Source organism: Natator depressus, chromosome 13 (assembly GCF_965152275.1).
Source record: "Natator depressus isolate rNatDep1 chromosome 13, rNatDep2.hap1, whole genome shotgun sequence".
In the NCBI taxonomy this organism is placed as follows: domain Eukaryota; kingdom Metazoa; phylum Chordata; order Testudines; family Cheloniidae; genus Natator; species Natator depressus.
Window position 1 is genome coordinate 26,018,294 of NC_134246.1, and position 17,217 is coordinate 26,035,510.

The window sequence follows — 17,217 nt, forward strand, 5'->3', positions numbered from 1 at the left end:
TAACATGGCACCCCAGGACACCCATCATAACCTTATTAATTATTTGTTTTATTGTAGTGTTTAGAAGCCCCAGTTAAGATCAAGGCCCTGTCATGCTAGGTGCAAGCACACAGAGGCAGCCTGTGCCTTGAAGAGTTCAAAAAATGGCTTTCCATGAGTCTGTCCTTCTGATCGACAGAGGAAACTCCTCCCTTTTCACCCTTCCATCCCATTCTAAAGCACTGGTGGGCTTGTGTTGCTCCAACAGTCGTCCAAGCAGAGCACACATTGTACCTAATTCGGACCTTGTCTTTGTGTTGCCATGGAGCCAAATTGTTTGAAGCTGCAGCTCCAGCCAGATATGACAGGCCCAAAAAGAAAGCTGACATGACAGCACAGACTTGCCTGGGTATTTTCTGTTCTGTTACTTTAAATTGTGGGTCCCCACTGGAAACTTGTCTTGTGACCTCATTCCCCATCTTTGGGTGGCACACAACACGTCTGCCCTGTTACCATTGTCAATTAACCAAGCTGGAGAGCAAGGAGCTGCCTCTCACGGAGGATGGAGCAGCCAGGGATGAACCCCCGCATCTGTTGGCTGTGCTGAGTAGCTGCATTGCCCAAGAGTTCCCCGAACCTCTCACTCCCTGTGCAAATGCTCAGGATGTATTTCATGCACTGGCTGGGGGATTGTCCTCCTTTGGTTTGCAAACCAGAACAGTGAATGGTATTTTCCCCACATGTGTCTGCCAGCCCTTCATTGTTTGGAAAGTTCGGCCCTGAAGAACTCTGTATTGAATTGCTGAGGGCGTGGGGAAGAGCACCCCACTCTATAGGATATGTGCTGGATGCAGGGATTGCTCCTCAGCAAGTCTTGGTGCATCATTCTTGTCAACCAGTTGTCGTGACCTGGCATGCCCGTGTGTGCACATGCTTGCACACCATCGCCCTCCACTGGATAGAATCAGAAGTGCTTGGCTGTATGGCAGCTGACTCTTTGCTGCTCAGTGTCTCCTTTAGCTCAAGCAGCTTGTGCTCTATGGAGCAGGAGAACTGGAGTGCTCCCCTGGCTGTCACTGATGTACCAAGTGATCACAGGCAGCAGGATACAGACAACTAGGAAATCCTGGCTATTCACAGATGTGTTACGCTATCAGCTGTCCTGATTTCCAACAGCTGAAGTGGAGAATCTGGCTCTGTCCTGTGCATGTCACCAGGCCTGTCCCAATGGGGAAGGGGAAGTGATAGAAATCACTGAGAGCTCTCTCACAGGCTCTGTAGGATCCTTGGACCGCTGTGTTTAGTAATGCCACTAGACAACCCCTCTATTAAAACTCATTGAGGTATTGGAATGGCCAGGAGGCAGAGTCCTACCCTTGTCTGCTTTGGGGCCAAATCTTCCAGCATTTACTCAGACAAAACCCTGCTGAAGTTAACAGGAGCGTTGCAAAGGAAGGACTGAATGCAAGAACCATGATAGTCTAGGGCTGCTGGTGGTGGTATAGTCTGCGAAGCGGGGGGGGGGGGGGGCCAAGGGCAGAGCCATGGCTCCACCCACTTCCTCAAGAAACAGCACCCCTGTCCACCTTCAATATTAAATGGTCTGTTCTGAGTATAGAGAGCTCGATGTTCCTGTATCATCATTTGTCCATACAGCGTTGCTTTGGAGGCATTCAGGGTCTCCCTGTGTTTTTCCTCTGATGGATGAATGCATTTCATTTTGGAACAGTCCCTCTTGCTGAGAAATAGGGAGTGGGACGTGATCTGAATGCATATGGGGGGAATTTGACATTCTGACTCTCAATTCCTCATAATTGCCTTCACTTTGACGTGAACCAGTCTCCTGTTCTGATTTCTCCTGTCAGCGCCCCCTCTCCCTTAATCTCTTTTGTTGCTTTAATTCATTTTTTTTTGTAAACTGCCTCCTAGGCATTTTGCCAGCTTTTTGTGCAGATAAGATACAGAACAGTTCTCATTGGTTTTCTAATGGCAGTCTCTATTGTTCCAGTCCCTAATCACATGTAATTAGGTCCTGCCGGCCTTGATCTGCTGAGTGGGATGATCATAGTATCATAGAAATGTCAGGCTGGAAAGGACCTCCAGAGGTCATCTAGTCCAGCTTCCTGTCCTGAGGCAGGACCAAGTAAACCCAGGTCCGGTGTAACCACTAGGTGAACTAGGCAGCCGCTTAGGGCGCCAAGATTTGGGGGTGATAAAAAGCAGTGCCCCCCAATTTTTTTTTTACACTATAGCTCCCGACTGGGGGACGCCGTGGCTGGCAGCCGCAGGGGAAACAGTGCAGCCGGCAGCACCTCCCCCTGCTCCTGGGGGGCTGCCAGCCAGGGTGACACAGCCAGACACACACCGACATCTTCCTGCCTCCCAGAGATCCTGACACTGTCTGGCGCTGCAGCTCCTGCTCTGAGCCAGCCTCTCCCTCCCCACTCCCCAACCCTCTCCACACCCGGTACCTCCTCCTCCCCCGCCCCACGCAGCGCCCAGCCCGGGACTCGCCGCTCTCTGTCTCTGCCCAGGCTCGGAGCAGCCCCCGCTCCAGCCATGCCCCACGCTGGGGAAGCAGTGCGCTGGTAGTGCTCCCCCCGCCGTGGGGGTGCCAGCCCCTCTGCCCCGCGCCTTGCCGCCAGGCGGGACTTTTGACCGATGAGACGGCCGAATCTCCAGCTAGCTTTGTCTCTCTTGGGGATCCTGTGGATCGCTGCTCTCCTCTTCTTGGGGGCGAGGAGGAGACTGGAGGTGGCAGGACCCGAAGGGCAGATGCCAAAGGTAACGAGCACCTGCTTCTCTTCAGGGACTGGTGGCTGGGGTCCAGCCTGGATCGGCGTGAGGGGGCTTTGCAAGAGCACTGTGGTGTGCCCAGCTGTCCCTCAGGCTAGAGCCCCTGTAAGTGGCCTTGGGGAAATGCCCCGAGCACACATGCAGCTTTGAGAACAGTCACATGTGGGAGAACCGCTTGGTTCAGTGCCCTCCCTCCCCCTGTGCTCATGCTGTACGCCAGGCTGGGGGAACTGGGTGCCAACTCCTTTGCAACAGTTTCCCAGTGAAGTCCCTTAGGCTCTTACTTCCCTTAGAGAAGGCAACCAAACCAGGGCATGATGCACTGAGAGCATCATCACCAGTGGCTTACATTTCTCCATTAAACCCCTGCCACCATTTCTTCCTGTTCCCACCCCACCCCGAAGGGTTTTTAATGTAGGGCTGGAGGAGCAAACAGGATTGCACGGCAGCCTAGCGATAGCCCAAAGGCCAGCAGCTTTTGCTGTGATGGGGCTGGAGATTAGCTCGCTGGGTTCCTTGCAATCTGTGGGAGTTTTGCCTGAGTAAGACCTGAAGTGCTCAGCATCTCTGAAAATCAGGCCCAGAATGACACTGACGCCTCTGCCCTGGGCCAGACGCTCTGAGTAAGGGGCTTCAGCAGCGATTGGCGGGAGGCAGAGTAGAGCAACCAGGATGGTCATGATGGAGGCTGGAATTCTGTCCTCACCTCACACCTGTGGGGAAGACAGGCCTTCAGACACCCCCTCCCGCCTGCATTACACTTTCCAGCCCAGGAGCAAGGAACCATTTCACACCTTAGTGCTGGGGGGAGCTGAAGCCCAGAACAGGGAAGTAACTTGCCTGAAGTCATCCAGTGAGTTGGCGCCAGGGTGGAAATAGAAGTCAGATCCCAGCTCTGTGCTCTGATCCCCAAAACAGCCCTTTCCAGATCCATGGCAGGGGGAGGGGAGGGCAGGAGGGACTCTAGCCACCTGCAAGAGACCCAAGGCCATTTATTTTCATTAAATATGTAGACTAAATAATGAAATTAATAAATTTTCAAGCCGAACGTGTATTAATTTTAATGAACAATGTCACATTATGCAGTATTCATTTTTGAAAGTTTATAATAAGCGATGCTCCGGGGGGAGGGGACAGGGAGCACAAGGTGGAAGTTTCGCCTAGAGCGCAAAATATCCTTGCACCGGCCCTGAGTAAACCTAGATTATCCCTGACAGATATTTAGTCAGCCTGTTCTTAAAACCCTCCAATGATGGGGATTCCACCACCTCCCTTGGAAGCCTGTTCCAGTGTTTAGCTATCCTTATAGTTAGACAGTTTTTCCTAATATCCAACCTCAGTCTCCTTTGCTGCAGTCTAAGCCCATTACTTCTTGTCCTACCTTCAGTGGACATGGAGACCAATTGATCCCCGTCCTTTTTGAACAACCCATAAAGGATCTCAAGACTAGTATTAGATGCCCCCTCAGTCTTTTTATCTGAAGACTAAACATGCCCAGGTTTTTAAGCCTTTCTCCATAGGTCAGGTTTTCTAAACCTTTTCTCATTTTTGTTGCTCTCCTCTGGACGCTCTCCAATTTGTCCCCACCTTTCTAAAGTGCAGGCCCAGAATTGGACCCAGTACTCCAGCTGAGCCCTCACCAGCGCAGAGTAGAGTGGGACAATTACCTCCAGGCAGTACAAGCCTCAGCAGGAGGAGTTGTATTGTGGTGGCACCCAGAGGCCCTGACCAAAGATTGTGCTAAGTGCAGTGCACACGCATGATAAAAACGACAGTCCTCACCCCCAAAGAGCCTACAAATGAGCCAATGCACAGCTACCCCCGGTGGCAGCATTTAAGGGACAGGCCCCTCCCTTTGTCCGAAATCTAGCCTACATTTTTAAGAGTTTCTGCTGCATACTGGTCCACTCCAGCAGTACATGGCTGCTTATTCTTCCCTGAACAACCTCTTGCTGGAGGTTACTTAGAGATCACGGTCCACTGAAATAAAACTCCCATTGCAGTAGAACAAGGACATGCCCGACTCAAAGCCGTGAAGAGAAGGCCTACGTATCAACAGCAACATAGCCGGTCAGACACGGCTTTGGCAAGTTGCGTGCCCTGCATGTCCGAACCCCTAGGATATATACCCTCCCCGGCTCTCTACATGCCCACGCCTGGCTTCCCATGCCTACCCTGCTATTTTTAGCAGGATAGTATCCTGTTGCCTCCTGCTGCTGGAGCCTTCCTCCCCTGCCACGGGAGGGTGATGCAGCCCCAGAATACAGGACATCCAGGTACTTCTGGAAGGGCATGGCCCCAGCCCTGTCAGTGTGGCTCAGCATGCACGGTGCACGCCAGGTCATGCCAATGGGGTTGGGGGCAGAGCAGCATGCGCTGCAAAATGGCATCCTGTGTCTCCCACGATGATCCCAGACCACGGCCCCTTTTCTATCAGTACCGGACAGGGACAAACCTCAGAAAACTGAGACTGGCTGGCTTCAAACCAGCCAAGAGGCCTGCCCAACTGCTAGTGCTCTGCCCCGTAGCCAGAGCCATTCTCCGGGGCATACAGCTCACGCACCATGCCTGTACGCCATACGCTTCTGTACGTGCAGACCGAGCTGACGTCAGTGGCTGGCTTCACTGTCCTACGTGTGTGACTTACCCTGAGGTTTAAAAAAAAGGCACCGTTTTGAGCAGTGAAGTCGAGGCCCCAGTAACGCATCAGAGCGCTGCCGGACTGGTGGTCGGTGCCTTGCAGCATCCATGCTAGGAGGCAGTCTGCAGGGAGCAGCGCTCCTCCCTGGGGTGGACACCGCGGGGTGTTGATGAGTGCTAATGTGCTGAACTGGCTCCCCGAGCATCAGTGGTTACAGAGGCCCCGTGTTACGGGTTTCCCCCCAGCCGGGAGCTGGCGAGCAACGGATCTAACGTGCCTGCGGACAACTCAGAAAGTGACTGTGTCAGGGGGATAAAGTGAGTGTTACAGGGAAACCCAAACTGGCCTGGGGAAGAGACTGAGGGGAATCCAGCTGGGGGGTGAGCCAGGGGGCTGTGCTGTGGGGTGGGGAGGTTCCTGTGCTGTGTGAGGGAGAAGGGACAGCCAGGGGGTGAAGTCAGTGTGGTGGAAGGGGCGCCAGAGGGCAGGGGAGAAGGAGGCAGGTGTGTGGAGGGCAGTGGGCATTGGGGAGGGAGCAGGTGAGGCATATGACAGGAGGGAGGGGAGAGGCAACTGCCCCAGCCGGGCAGTCGGAGCAGGAGCTTGAGGCACAATGGCGTGGGGGAAGCTTGCACGGCTGCAGCCCCGGTCGCCCCTATTCTAGGCACAGAAGCTTGGTCTCCGGGGCTAACAATCCAGCCTTTCGCAAGCATGATGTTCACAGTCTCAGACAGAAAAGAGCCGAGGCTGCTGCTCCGTCCCCAGCTCAGGCACCGTGCTGGGCCCCGCAGCCCTGGGGAAGCCCATGCCTCGTTCTCAGGGCTAGGCTGCAGTCCGCGCGTCGGCCTTCACTTTGAACGCCCCGGCTTTCAATGGCTTAGAATCCCAGCTTGCTGGCCCGCAGATGGGCAGCTCTGGTGCCTTTAAAATAGCTGCAGGTGGGCAGTAACGCTGGGGACAGGACTGAGCCCTTAGTGCCAAACCCTGGTGTGAGGGTGGTTTCCTTTCTATGGTCACTTACAGCACGGCAGGGCATCCAGGGAGGGGCAGTTCACAGGTTACACCACAAGAAACTCACCTGGCTCCTTGCTTTCAGAATTCCCTTTGCAAACTTTCTCTATAGAATTATATGGATGTAACTAAAGCTCCCGCTCCCTTCTCCACAAATGCCCAACCGTGACTTCTCCTATAGCTTCTCCGCGCAGCTCCCAGAAGCAGCGTCATGTCCCTCCTCTGCCTTCTGCGCATAGGGGCAGCCAGCTCCGCACACTGTCCCCACAGCTTCCATTGGCTGGCAACCGTGGCCAATGGGAGCTGCAGGGGCAGCGCCTGCTGATGGGGCAGCATGCAGAGCCACCTGGCTGCACCTCCACGTAGGAGCCGGAGAAGGACCGTGCCGCTGCTTCCAGCAGCTGCTTGAGGTAAATGCCACCTGGAGCCTGCACCCCTGACCCCCTCTTGTGCCCCTGCCCTCCACACCCCTTTGTCCTAGCCCAGAGCACCCTCCTGCACCCCAACCCCTCATCCCCAGCTCCACCCCGGAACCTGCACCCCCAGTCGAAGCCCTCACCCCTTCCTGCACCCCATCCCGCAATTTTGTGAGTATTCATGGCCTGCCATACAATTTCCATATCCAGATGTGGCCCTCGGGCCAAAAAGTTTGCCCACCCCTGCTCTACAGCATTTTCTCCATCCAGTAGCAGCATCCCACTTCCTAGGGGCTGGCTAAACAGATGTGTGTGTGGACACTGTGCAGCTCTCTTGTCTCCTTCGCTTGAGCTGAGGCAACTCCTCAGGGTCCTAGTTTCCAGCTTCCAGGCTGCTGTTGCCTCCTTTTGTGTCGGAAACTGGCACATGGGGAGCCATGACCATGAGCACCTCCTTTGGGGGCCCCAAAGGGTCTACACTGCTTGTTCCAGGACCGTGCGCAAATTCTGGATCCAATCCAGGTTCAGACTTCACTTGCCCCCACGTTTCAGAGCTGCTCGAGTCCAGGGCTTTGGTAACTCTAAGTTGTACGTATTCTGCGTGGATGGTTCTGTGGGTGCTGTGTCTTCATCCCAGGGTGTACTGCGCAGTCAGACCACTACATTTGTCTTGACGTTCCAAAGCCCAAGCTGCTGGCATTTCTGAGTTCCTCGGTTCTGCTAACGGGTGGAGCTGGAGCTGTTCTGCTCTCTTGCCCTACTTTCTCTGAGGCTATTCTTCAGGATTTCGGGGTGTCAGCATCTCCACAGGGCCCGGCATGACAGACATGGCGGGGAAGCGAGATGAGAAGAGCGATGGCTTTCATTTTCAGAAGAACTGCTCACACCTGTGGCTTCAGCTCAGCAGGAGAAGACTCATTTTTCCAGCAGACTTTGTAAGGTATTATTACCCCTTTTGACCTGAGCGGCTGGTGAAAGTTCAAGGCCCTCCAGGTTGCCTCTGCTAGGAGGAGAAATTGAAGGAGTCTGGTACCTTTGATGCAATCTTGTGGATTTACAGAGGATGCACGAAGCCTTATTTCCCTGAACACAAGAAAGAACGCAAACAACAGGAGATAGTTCCTTTGCTCCCACCCCCACCCCCCCAGCCTCTTTCAGCCAGCTTCTCCAGGCACTGTGTGTGTTTTCTGCCCTTCTCAGTCTGTTTCCGATTGTTTCTCTCTCTCTCTCTCCTTGTCCCATGTCTGTCCCCCACACCTCTTTATCCCCAAAGCAAATTCAGTAAACACCCCTCCTCCCGAGGCATTAGCATTCCCGTGTGGCCTTTGTCCTGGAGACCGCTACTACTTCTTGAAGATCACTTCGTACGTTTAACCCAAACGAAGGGCCTCTGAGCCACTCGTCAGCATAAGGGGTTTTATCCCCCAATAGAACAAAATAAATTCTGATTATTCCTTACAGGTTGCTGGCAATGTGAGTAAGAACCCTAATGAGAATAGCTGGGTCTATAACAGCCTCCTATGAAGGTGCTTCAAACCCCAAATTAGGCATTCTCTAATGTCCTTCTGTTTGCCCGTCCCTTCCGGGACTTGGAGCAAATGTTCCAGGAAACCAACACACCATAAACCAGACTTTTACCAATCTGGAGTCGCTCTGTTGATTTTACGCCAAGATAAGTGGGAGCAGAATCTGGCCCAGCAAGCTGCCTCTTTTGTCAGTGGAGTAATTGGATGGATGAAATACCTGCTGAGAGATATCTGTGTCAGAAAAAAGTTCTCCCTGATTGCAAACAGTGCTGTATACACAGAATAATCTTGAGTAGGGGGCCCACTGCATTCTCGGCATAAGCACTGGCCTTTTATTTGTGAATTGTGGGCCCTTACTGGTTTTTTAACAGAGCCTGAATTCCATGACAAGGAAGCTACAATTTGCAATGCCTTGTTACATAGTTACACACTGTGTGGTGAAATGGCTCAATTAAAAACATATAGGAGTACTTCCGTAATAAGAGGTCATCTTTCCCTATTTAATTCGAATAAATCTATGCCAACCTCCACGAAAGGGTGACCAGAAAGCTCATGTGATTTCATAGGCCCTTCGCCACTCCAGCTCCTAAAATCAGCTTGCTTCCCACTGCAGGAGACTCAAAGCACTTTGTGATCTCAGATGCCTCAGTTGAAACAGGGTAACTGGTCCCTTAAATTAAATGGGGCCCAGAGCTCTGGTTCTACCAGGTGCATCTGAGTTTAGTGTGATCACGCGGGCGGGGCTGTTATAAATGAGAGACAACAGCCCAAAGGTAAGTGAGGGAAGACCAGGGGGCATCCAGTGAAGGGGAGAGAGTGCAGAAGAAGAGCGGAGCTGGCTTGAGAGCTTAGTGGTGAGAGAGGTCATAGCAGAAGGCATTTGTGTGGGGCCCACCTAAAAACTTCCCCAGGCCAGAGAGGGCTGGGAGATGCAGAGGGAGATGCCTGCTGGCTCTTTGAGCCAGAAGCTGGAGGCCCCGAAGGGCTGATGATGGGGGAAGGATGGAGAGGTGAGCCCGCTGTGTCTCCAGGCAAGAGGTGGAAACATACCTGAGAAGGAGACAAGATGGAGAAGCACCCCAGCTAGAGGGGCTGGGGTGAGAACTGTCAGAGCCATAGCTGAGAGCTGGACTGTGGGGAGAGATGCCAGAACTTTTCTTGGTGTTGATGGACTGTTGGGACTTGTTTTTGACTGTGCTGGGCGCTACTGGTATGGTTGTGGGACCTTTTGTAATAAATTCACCCCACTAAGGGCTACATATGCTCTGAAAGCTTGCCATGGAGTTCCTGGAGTCTCTGGAAGAAAGGGGGAACTGAGGCAGGGGCACCACTTGTGCCATAGTCTGCTGCAGGCAGGGCCCATCATGTGACACTAGTATTTAAATTCTCACCATCCACTTCTAGGGATGCACTTCAGTGGTGAAGCCTGGGTAGCTCAGTAGCCTGGATAGTTATGGCGATTGGCCATGGAATACAGTGTCTACTCTACAAGATCACATGGCTGAATGTGGAACAGGTCAGTAGTGGCTGGGGGTCGCTGACATCCAGTGGTGCCTTAGTAAATCCTGTGTGAAATGAGTTGGTGGTCTCACCTGAATGAGTGACCACATCACAGTACCCAACACTACAATGCCCCACCCCCCTCAGCAATTTTAGACTAGAGCTCAAGCACTGAATGGGCATTGAGGTTTGAACACCTCTCTGATCCTTGAGGTAAGAAGTGGGGCATGTTGACCAAGGAGGGAGGCGGGGTGTAGGGGCATGAAGCGTGTTCTGCTGCTGTCCATGCTGGACCTCTTCTATGGATAAATACTGCACTCTGGATTCCGGAGCTGTAAAGCCAGCACCTTTCACAAACAAAGCCTGAACCTAGTAATTTCTGAGCATGTGAGCGAGGAGCACTTTATAAAGAAGCGTGTCTCTTGCCTTGAAGAAGGTGGCCATTTCCTTGTCCCTGGATCAACATCAGCCACTCAACCCCATTTCCAGCTGTCAAATCATCCCTGACAATAGCAGAAAGTAGCTTGAACATGTCTGTGTGTGCACCACTCCGCACCTTTCCATCGCTTCTGAGCCAGCGCCACAGTGAGGCTAATGGTTCAAGATGGGATAATATAAGGGCAGAGGTATTACTACACAGTGTCTAGTAAGTCTCTCACTCCAGCTAATGCTGGATGTTTTGGAGAAAGCATAAAACCTGCAACCTACAACAACACTGGAGAAGAGAGGAAATTCTTCCTTAGCCTAGCCAGTGATCAGCTTATTCCTTAAAGCATTAGGGCTCATAGCCTTTATAATGTTGTGTTCTGTGCTGGACCAAATCCCACCACTTAGTTGTTATCATAGCAGCCCGGTGGCCATTTGAAAACCCATATGGCACATTCTGATGATCAATGCGTGAACTGAATTTCTGTCGGAAGCTCACTGGAACTAAAACTGGTCTTTTCATGACAAATCAGTGAGAACACGTGGAGATACTTTTGGTTGGAAGTTGGGATTTGAACCATGCTTAGGTGAATTATACCAACCACAGGCCTGATTCTCAGAGCTTCTGGGTGTCCCCAACCCGACAGAGTTTGACTGGGGCCATGGATTCTCAGCACTGCTGAAAGTCGGTCCCTATCTCTTTTTGCAGGGAGGGTCACAGGGTTCACAAACCTAGCTCGACTTGCAAACCTTTCCATCCTTTAATGTAAACCCATTTTTCCCCCAATGGAGATGCAGTTTAAAAATATAGCGTCAGATCCTTAGCTGGTGTAAATCGGCATACGCTAATTTACAGCACATCAGCGTCTGGTCTGAAATGTGTTGGTCCAATAAAAGATATTCTCTCATTCTCCTTGTCTTTCTAACTAAAGGCTGTTCTGCGTAGGGCCAGAACTCTCCCAGTGAGACTGCCACAAGCAGGAACGCTATGTACAATATACAGACTATTTATGTTTTCATTAAGGTTTTTCTGTCTACTCCTTTTTTCAGTGTCCCTGTGTTATTTCACTCTGCCCTGTCTCTGCTCCATTTCTTACCCTATCTTTCAATTAATGTGCAAATGGGTTTAAATTAAGTGGAAGAAGAACAATTCCAATGTAAACCTTCCCTTGCAACCATTGCAACACTGAGCTAGTGCAGGAGAGCCGGAAAATGAAACATATACTCACGGGTGAAACCAACCAGGTTGCTTTCGCTGTCTAAATGGAAAGAAATGTAGACAGTAAGCCAACAGCTTGGATGGTAAAAGGTAAATTAATCTGGTTTTAATTCAGTTTTAGTACCCCAAAGACAAAAATTTCAAAGCTAGGTGCCTAAAATTAGGCTCCTAAATCTATAGTTAGGCATCTACAAATAAAATTTACTTTGGTGCTAAATATGAGTTTGGGAGTTGTCATAAAAATAAAGGGAAGGGTAACCACCTTTCTATATACAGTGCTATAAAATCTCTCCTGGCCAGAGGCAGAACCCTTTCACCTGTAAAGGGTTAAGAAGCTAGGATAACCTCGCTGACCAAAATGACCAATGAGGAGACAAGATACTTTCAAAGCTGGGGTGGAGGGGCGGGAACAAAGGGTCTGTCTGTCTGTGTGATGCTTTTGCCGGGAACAGATCAGGAATGCAGTCTCAGAAACTCTGTTAAGTTAGTAAGTAATCTAGCTAGAAATGCATTAGATTTCCTTTTGTTAAGTGGCTGGTAAAATAAGCGGTGCTGAATGGAATGTATATTCCTGTTTTTGTGTCTTTTTGTAACTTAAGGTTTTGCCTAGAGGGATTCTCTACGTTTTGAATCTGATTACCCTGTAAGGTATTTACCATCCTGATTTTACAGCAGTGATTCTTTTACCTTTTCTTTAATTAAAATTCTTCTTTTTAGAACCTGATTGATTTTTCTTTGTTCTTAAGACCCAAGGGTTTGGGTCTGTGTTCACCTGTACAAATTGGTGAGGATTATTATCAAGCCTTCCCCTGGAAAGGGGGTGTAAGGGCTTGGGGGGATATATTGAGGGAAGACATCTCCAAGTGGGCTCTTTCCCTGTTATTTGTTTAACACACTTGGTGGTGGCAGCATAGGGTTCAAGGACAAGGCAAAGTTTGTACCTTGGGGAAGTTTTTAACTTAAGCTGGTAAGAATAAGCTTAGGGGGTCTTTCATGCACGTCCCCATATCTGTACCCTAGAGATCAGAGTGCGGAAGAAACCTTGACAGGAGTCTAACTTTAGGTTGCCAGATTTGGAAATTTTGACTGAAGGTGTTGTTAGTAGCATAGACACTTAATGATTTTAAAGCATGGTGCAAGTTCACCCCTGTTGTAACTCCATTGGGACTTACAGCAGGGATGGATTTGACCCTGTGATTTGATTTGATTTAAATCTGACTGTGCCCTATTAAATGGGAAAAGGACAAGAATCCAGAGGGATTCTCTCTCCTTCTCAAGATTTGGTTGCAATCCAGATACATTTGGTGTCAGAGTGCAAAACCAAATCAAGAAACTATAAAAGCAATAAGAACTAAATCCAGATTCTTTTGACGTCAAAGGAGAGTTTTGCAATTGACTGCAATTTGATGGGGTGAGGATGTGGCCTTTAAAAGAACAAATTGAGCTGAGCATACCTGGGGCCTCCTTCTTCCCTTGGGAATTGTCTATGTATCTTGAATTATAATCTTGGTAACTAATGCAACTGTAACAACTAGTGCAGACAAGACACACAGCTGCCTAGTTTTGTGCAGCTCCGTGCCTGACAAGTCATTGATCCTCCGGCACACCCCCTGCCTGAGGCAGCAGTGGCAGGGTACTCGGAGGGGCTGTGGCTAGGTGCTGGGTGACAGCATCTGCAGGCCTAGAATTGGGAGTCTAGGGCCAGGATTGAGACCCTCACTGTCTATCTTTTCCTTCTGTCTCCTCCTCCCCTCCAGCTGCTCCTTACCCACTCAGATCCAGCAGGGTAACAGAGAGATGAGATGCAAAGAGGCCACCTTGCTTCCTGCAGAACAGATGCTGAAGCAGCCTCCAACAGTGATGGGGAGCAGAAGCTGCAGGCCATCCCTGATGCCCCTCTGGCTGCATGAGGATCCAGCTGGGCTGCGGGAAAGTTAAGCAGGGACAGGGATGCCAGAGCTGAGAGCATCACTTCACAGTCCAGAGGACAGGCACGTTTGCTGCTAGCTGTGTTTAAACTGTGGCGCCAACCTTGTCATTACACAGCCAGCTAGCAGGATTTTAAAGGGGTTACACAGTGCCCACACTGGGTGCTAATGGTGTTTCGAATTATTGTAGCTGCTTTGAATGTTAAACCCACATTTTTTCCTAGTCAAGTCAGCTCCCCTAGGGTTAAATATGGACCGCAGCAAATGCTTGTGCCCTGCTTATGCTAGACCTGACAAGCGTGATCATTAGCATGTGTTAACACACGGTTGTAATTCCACATGTAGACAAACCCTGACATTTGTGCCTGAACTATGGGACGTTCTGGGCAAAAATGAAAGTGAGAAAGACACTGTGATCCAGTGGCTGAGGCATAGTCAGCTGAGAGGTGGCAACCTGAATTCAGATCCCTTTGCTACATCAGGCAGAAAGGGAAGTTGAACCCACATCCTGGGTGAGTACCTTAAGCACTGGGCTAAAGTGTGCTCGGTGAGGCTACTGCCTCACCCTCCCCCGCCTGCCCATCACCTGGTGTGCTCTGAGAATGCCTCCTGGATGGGCCGCAGAGATGAGATAGGTGGGGGAATGCCTAGAGGGAGACTCCTACTGGGACTTAGGACTGAGATGGCAGTGTGCATGCCCAGTAGCACAAACTTAGGTGCTGCCGGGTCATTAACAGTGGAAATGTAGGCACCTCCATGTGTAGGTGCCAGCTGAGTGGGGCTTTGAGAATCTCAGTGGCACCCAAATCCCAGATCTGTTTGTGGATCTGGGCCTTAGGCTCCTGAGTCTTATTGAAATTCAGTGACATTGACATTCAGCCACTGGAAAGTTTTGCTGGCAGAGCTATATCAGATAGGAGTGTGGAAAAGTAAGGGTGGCAGGATCTGGTCCAAAGTAATTACTTTAAGGTCACAGAAACTGATAACTGATACAAAGAATCCTAGGAAATAAGGTAAGAAATTGGTATATTAACAATTTCCAATAAGAATCTATTATTATTTTTTGTTGGCTATTATAATCAAGGATGAGCTAGTAAGTCTAGTGCACTTTGATAACTTGCTTGTAATGTACTTTTGAATTGCTCTTGGACATAAGTTCGTAGGTAATCTGGTGCTCTTTCTAGAATCGCTCTTTAGAAACCCCCAGTTCTCTCTGAATTCACCTGTTCAGTGTGGGATGTTGGTGGTTCACAAAAGCTATTCAGAGACACTTTATTCCGCTTAAAAATGCTTCTCTTTCAAGATGAGGGGGGAAGAAGATTTTTTCCAGGCAGGAATAAAAGAAGTACTAGAAAGGAACATGCACACATTGCAAGCAAATCACATTTAAATGAATATACTCAAGTAGCAGCAATGGTCAATTGTTTGACTGTTGGGTATTAAGGTTTTGCTTGTAAAAATGGGGAGAGTTAAGTTTAAATAATGTAGGCCCACTTCATTGTTGTTCTGCATCTCATGTTGTCATTTTTGTCAGTTCAAACCAAGTGCAAATCAAAATGGTAGCTTTGCACTAGTGTAAATAATGACACCAGGTATAGGGCAGCACTAAATCAGACCCTATATCTGTATTGTATGGCTCTCAGCTTTGTACATATGATTTTGTGGTACTAAATCTATCTCCTCAATCCATTCATTATTGTAACACAAACAATATTTGCCCACAATAAATAAAAATATGTACAAGTATCCAGCATATGAATCTGCATCCTCACTGGTTTTATTTCCAAAGGTTACTGCATCTAAATTTGCATTTCAAATTTTACAAGAACATCAACTGTATACCAGGTGAAAGGAATGACAAAGTTTGACAGTATTACATGCTGCTGCCAAAAACATTCAAAAGATGTCTAGTTACCCATAACAATATGTTACAATTGGTAATGGTGCTATTCTGATGGAATCACTTACCAGCTTCATGATTCAAACATGTGTTCATTTAATTAAGTAGTAGAAATGTTTGGCCTTTTATCACTAGAGTAGGTGTAGACACTCATCTCATTTGCAATGGAAATTAATACAATGGTTTAGCTCAGTGATGAGCTCAGGTTTAATAGCTGTCAAAGGAAAAATGTACATTTTCTTGTCTCTCTGTCAGTGTGTGTGAACAGAAGCTCAGCTAACTTCAGAAAGCTGGGAATCCCTTAGAAGATGAACTTCTGAAATAACCTCTTCTAATGTGAAAATGAATGGCTGCCAAAACAAATGGATGACCATGACATATTGATTGCAAAGTTTCCATTGATGCCTCACAGTCAAGAGCAAGTTCCTGGCTCCAGCCTGGAAACATGTAAGTTGCTTGATACATACAAAGAGCTAAAAGTGCTCCTCATGTCTATGGTGTGCAGGACAGGAAGGGGGAGATTTTCAGGGACACTCAAGTAGAGCAGGCACCCAGCTCTCATTGTCTTTCAATAGGAGGTGCATCCACCCTCTGTCCTGATTTTTCACACTTCTCTGGTCACCTAGGTGCATCCTTAATTGCTACTTTTGTATTCGTGGAAGGAGGAGATATAGTCCCCAAAACACAAATTATGTAGGGACTAGGGCATTTCTGAATGCTGATTAATAGCTTATTCCACCCCCCACCCCCCACTGTTCCTCAGACGTTCTTGTCAACTACTGGAAATGGCCCACCTTGATTATCACTACAAAAGGTGCTTCCCTCCCCCTCCCCTCCACTCTCCTGCTAGTAATAGGTCACCTTAAGTGATCACTCTGGTTACAGTGTGTATGATAACACCCATTGTTTCATGTTCTCTGTGTATATAAATCTCCCCACGGTATTTTCCACTGAATGCATCCAATGAAGTGAGCTGTAGCTCACGAAAGCTTAGGCTCAAATAAATTTTTTAGTCTCTAAGGTGCCACAAGTCCTCCTTTTCTTTTTGCGGATACAGACTAACACAGCTGCTACTCTGAAACCTTAATTTTATCTGTATCTCTGCGCAGTCCATGGCATCTGGTCTTTGCCGCTGGAATGCAGATCACTCTGCACTCGTCATATTTTGGGAGTGTCGTTGTACTAGAAAAATGAGCAGAACTGATGAACCAGAGACAAACAGGTAGCACAAGCTCTTTGGCTGATGGGGATGAGCATAGCCCGTTTGACCTCAGTGGAGCTACACTGCTTACTCCTCCTTATGTGGCATCTCCATACTGGAGGTTTGCAACCATGGTAACCCATTCTGCAGAGTCCTCTGCTAATCTCTTTGTGGATGAATAGTCCTTTGATCAACCCAGGGTACTGCATTTTTTATCTAAGATCATCTTTTCCTGACTTGTGTTCTTCTGCCATCAACGTTCCCTTCCAGTGCCCGTACACATGCATTGCCCTCTGACCCTCTTAAAATATGCCCTACAAATCAAACCTCTCTTTTCATAAAATATCTAACTACCATTTGCTGAGTTCCAATAATCTCCAATACTTTTCCACTGGTTACATGGTCTAGCCTTGATATTTTCAGAATTCTCCTGGAACACCATAATTCGAAGGATTGTAGTCTCTTCATTATTGATTGTTTGAATGTCCATGTTTCACAGCTGTAATTCAGCACAGACCAAAAGGAAGTTTTTAAGAGTTTGGGGATGCTGGACGTGAGCTCCAGAAGCTCCCTAGAAATGGGAGGGGCCACCGGCACCCTGATGATGGCCCTGCCCCTTGCTCCATCACAAGGTCCTTCCCCATTCCACCTCTTCCCACCCCTGCTCCACCTCT